Source organism: Chrysochloris asiatica, unplaced genomic scaffold (assembly GCF_000296735.1).
Source record: "Chrysochloris asiatica unplaced genomic scaffold, ChrAsi1.0 scaffold00208, whole genome shotgun sequence".
Lineage (NCBI taxonomy): Eukaryota > Metazoa > Chordata > Mammalia > Afrosoricida > Chrysochloridae > Chrysochloris > Chrysochloris asiatica.
In genome coordinates, this window is record NW_006408726.1 from 5,312,169 (window position 1) to 5,317,178 (window position 5,010).

General features: G+C 37.6%; 1 pseudogene; it reads right to left on the reverse strand.

The window, feature by feature from the left end:
* Nucleotides 1–422: 422 nt before the first annotated feature.
* On the reverse strand, nt 423–1,376 carry LOC102828877 (annotated as a pseudogene).
* Nucleotides 1,377–5,010: the final 3,634 nt, after the last annotated feature.

The following is a 5,010-nucleotide window of genomic DNA, read 5'->3' on the forward strand; positions in this document are numbered from 1 at the left end:
GAGCGGTGATAAAGGGCATTCTTGTCTGGTTCCTGTTCTCAGGGAGAAGGCTTTCAGTTTCTCTCCATTGAGTGTGATGTAGGCTCTTGGTTTTGAATATATGCTTTTGATTATGTTGAGGAATTTCCCTTCAATTACTACTTTGTTGATTTTTTTTTTTTTCTCCATATTTTTTATTGGAAGGGAGACTCTGTAATTAATGATGGAAATACTTTTTTTTTTCAAAGTAACAGTGTATACATATAGGAAAAAATTGATTCTTTTTAAAGCATTTAAATTTACAAAAAACTGGAAGACAAAGTATAAGCAGTTTGATATTTGCTTCAGTGTCCAGAACTATCATAATGATTTCTAGCATAAAGCAAGAAAGAAGTTCATGGATCTCAAGTATCATCAATAACTTCCAGTGTAACTTATAATTACTATCCTTGTTTCTTTGAGAAATACCTTTCCCAATAATTGTGGTTTAGCTCCAAAAAGTCAGCTAATTTTGCTATTTACTTTAGGTACTGTGTTAATTTTAAAAGTTCTTTGTCTTTATCTCGATTGAGGTGTGCTTTCATACAAGGCCATATCTTTAATCCATTCTGTGGGTTCATTAGAAAATTTCTTCCTATATCATCATACATATTCGTGTGTTTTTTGCTGTAAAATTCTGAAAAATTTCCGCATATAACACCAAGAGGTTTTGCATCTATTAATTCTTTCCTTGGAGTGTGCACTGTTATCATAGCAGCACTGTCCAACATAAAGGTCATCTTGTAGTTTGCATTTGTGCTCACTCCCAGCTCTTTCATTTTTGCTTCAATCCACTTCATATTTGTTGTAGACCAAATAACAATGTCATAATCTTCATATACAGATGTAAGAAATTCATGAAGATATGGCCGCATTAATTCTACCCCAGTCTCTGCACAAGACCTATGGTCAAATAATGTATAATCAACATCTAGTACCAAGAGCTTTTTCCCTTCCCTGGGAGGATTTAAGTTTTCCACTTTGTACTCCTTAACTCTATGAGAGATTTTCAGCAGGTTTTCTTCTCTATTTTCTGCTTTAACTACTTGATTTTCAAAATCAAAGTCATTGACAACATCATCATTGTCATGAAGTGGACCTAAGACATCTTACAAGCTCTGCTCACGAGTTCCCATTATCCTGATTTTAGAATTTGGTTTCTGTTTGAGAATTCCAAGCTTAACATCATTTTCTGCTGGTTTGCTTTTAACTTTGAGTCCAAGTAACTTCTGACGCTCTGGCAGCACTCCTGTAAGGGTCTTGAGAAACTGTTTGAGATCTAGCACAGTATCATCTTCTGATAGTGTGGTCACCGAATATTTCTGTCCGCCCCATTTTACAATCAGAGGAACAGCCATCCTGGAGAGCAGCGGACTGGGACAGTAGACACAGGAATTGTGTTGAGTGTTTTTATCAGGAATGGATGTTGGATTTTGTCGAATGCCTTTTCTGCATCAATCGACATGATCATGTGGTTCTTTTCTTTTTTCTTATTTATATGATTGATGACGTTGATCGTTTTTCTAATGTTGAACCATCCTTGCATCCCTTTTATGAAACTGACTTGGTCATGATTGTTGGGGACCACAGAGCACTGAGATGCTGAGGCCCTGTGTCATGGATGAAAATCCAACACGAAGGCCCCACTCAGGATGGCTAGCCAGGGACCCTGAGGGCCAAAGGAAGTGACCTTCTGACATCCCAGGTTCATTGGTTTTTGCGAACTCACTGTTGGGCTACCTCTGTATAATTTTCTCTGGTCTTATTATTCATTCTATGCTTCTAACTCCAGTAATTGTAGCTTCTGAGAAAATGGTTTCTTATGTGCCTCTCTTAATATCTCCACTGTGTTGGCAGTGCGTAAGGTCCTGGGAACAAATCTCTCTGAGGAACAAACTCTGGCCACCTGGCAAGCATGTCCAAACTGTTCTTTATCAATTTATTCAGTTATGTTTGATATTAACTTAATACATGAGCCCTTGCTACCCATGGACAAATATTAAAACAAAAACCTCTTCTAAAGCCGAGGCCGTGAAAATTCCAAAGGCAGGTTTGCTGGGATTCTGCAAAGAAGCTCTGGAGACAATCCACCCAAGGAATTCACTTAAAGTAAATTGGGGAATTCCAGAGTATTGTTCAAGGAATAATAGTGACAACCTCCTCAAATCGTCCCCAGGTGTAAACCATTAACCCAGACGCCCTCCTTCCTCCTGAAAGCCTAAGCCAGGTAGCTGAATCAGCTTGACTCTCTTCAGACTTTTTGAAATCCTTTTCACCTTTTCCCATTCGAGATTAAGTGCTATAGGTATGTTAATTAGCCTTGAGAAGCCTCGAGTCACTGCCTTAGGATTTGAACCTAAAAAGTAATTTATAACAATTTGCTTGAATTTTTGGAAAATTAAGGATGTTAGATTATTAAAACAATTTGTGATGTGTATTTTAGAATTTGTTCCTGTAAATCATTGTGTCCTATTTTGAATGATTGATCACATTTCTGTACCCTGTTTTAATAATCCTCTTCTTCCTTTGTGTAAAATCCCTCCCTGAAATAAAAGACGGTCACAGACTGAATCCTGCATGCATTACTGCCTGTAGGGCCATGATGCCTGCAATCCAGGGTCTGCCTGCCAGCCTTGCATCCACTCTGGTTTCAGGGTGTCTTTTTGTCTCTCTTGTCGCGTCTTTGTGTATATTCTTTTTCTATCTCTTTCGCTGCCAGATATCCCTATTTCGTGAACCAAACTTCCCTGTTGAGGCAGGTCCCTGACGCATGATGTATTATTTTTTTAATGTGCTGTTGGATTCTGTTGGCTAGGATTTTGTTGAGGATTTTTGTGTCTGTGTTCATGAGGGATATTCGTCTCTAATTTTCTTTCTTAGTGATGTCCCTCCCTGGTTTTGGTATGAGGGTTATGCTTGCTTCATAGAAAGTATTAGGGAATTTTCCATCCTCTTCTATGTTCTGGAATAATTTGAGTAGAATTGGTGACAGTTCTTCTCTGAATGTTTGGTAGAATTCTGCCATAAAGCCATCTGGGCCTGGGCTTTTGTTGGTCGGGATTTTTTGATGACCTGGTCACTTTCTTCTTTTGTTATGGGTTTGTTCAAATTTTCTACTTCAGTACGAATAAGTTTAGGTAGGTCATGTTTTTCTAGAAATGTATCCATCTCGTCCAAATTTTCTAAATTGTTGGAGTACAGCTCTTCATAGTATTCTCTTATTATCTTTTTTATTTCATTTGGTTCTGTTGTGACTTCCCCTGTGTAGGTTCTAATGCGTTTATGTGTGTCCTCTCCCTCTTTTCTTTAGTTAGTTTTTCCAGTGGTTTGTCAATTTTATTAATCTTTTCAAAGAACCAGCTTCTTGTCATGTTGATTATTTCTATAGTTTTTTGGGTTTCCATCTCATTTATTTCTGCTCTTATTTTATTATTTCCCTTCTTTTGGTGACTGTAAGTTCCCTCTGCTGGTCTGCTTCTAATTGTTGAAGATGCTGTGTTAATGTGTTGATTTTGGCTCTTTCCTCTTTTTGGATGTGTGCATTTATTGCTATAAATTGTCCTCTCAGGGCTGCTTTAGCCGTGTCCCAAAGATTTTGATATGTTCTGTTTTCATTCTTGTTTATTTCCAGGAACTTTGTGAATTCACATTTAATTTTTTCTCTTACCCAGTCTCTTTTCAGCAGGGTGTTGTTCAGTTTCAATGTCTTGGATCTTATTGATTTTGCCTTCTTATTGTTGATTTCTAGTTTTATGGCATTGTGGTCTGAGAAGATGTTCTGTAGAATTTTGATGGTTGTGAAATTATGGAGGCTTGCTTTGTGACCTAACATGTGATCAATTCTGTAAAAATGTTCCATGCACTCTGGAGAAGAATGTGTATTGTGCTGTTGTTGGATAGAATGTAGTGTATACATCTATGAGTTCAAGTTGGTTGATTGTGTTGTTAAGTTCCTCTGTAGCATTGTCGAGTTTCTTTCTGGTTGTTCTATCCCTTTTTGAGAGTGGTGTGTTGAAATCCCCCACTATAATTGTGGATTTATCTATTTCTTTCGTCAATTACATTAAGGTTTGCTTCATGTATCTTGGTGCTCTTTCATTGGGAGCATATATGTTTATTATAGTTAAGTCGTCTTGCTCGATTGACCCTTTGATCATGAGATAGTGTCCTTCTTTGTCACTTATGCTGGTTCTCATCTTAAAATTTACTTTGTCGGATATTAGTATTGTGACTCCTGCTTGTCTAATGTTACAGTTGGGTTGGTAAATTTTCTTCCATCCTTTAGCTTTTAGTCTGCTTTTATATTTGTATGTAAGGTGTGTCTCTTGCAGGCAGCATATTGATGGATCTTGTTTTCTTATCCATTCTGCCACTCTTTGTCTCTTCACTGGTGCATTCAATCCATTGACATTCAATGTAATTATCGATAAGTATGAATTGATTGCTGTCATTATGTTACTATTTTGACAGTGCTGGTCATTCTTTGGTTCTGCTTGCTTTCTTGTGTTGGTTTTATGCCTTTTGAGTTGTTTTTGGTCAGTTTCTTTCTAGTTTGTCTGTTCACTTGTTCTCCTTGGGAATTTGTTTTTATGGTATGTTGTGGAGTGTTAGCTTTCTTTAGGGTTAACTTGTAGTCTACTAATTCTTCTCTGCATTTAGGATACTCTTTTGTAGCCTGCAATTTACCTGGCATCCTCACCACTTGGGCTTCCATTGCTGCGTTTGTCCCTTTTTTGACATTGATATGTTTTTGGCCTTCAGTTGCTCTCCCCGTTCTTTTGATTTTGTCTCGTTCTGTTCTGGACTCCGCTATCTGTTGGGTGTGTTCCAGGTGGTGTTTCCATACTTGTCAATCTCTGTTTGTTGTCTGTTCTTGTTAGTTCTCTCTCCACAGAACTCCCTTTAGGATGTTTTGAAGTCCTGGGTTGGTTTTGATACAATCTCTCAAATTCTGTTTATCCTGGAATGTTTTGATCGAACCATCATATTTGA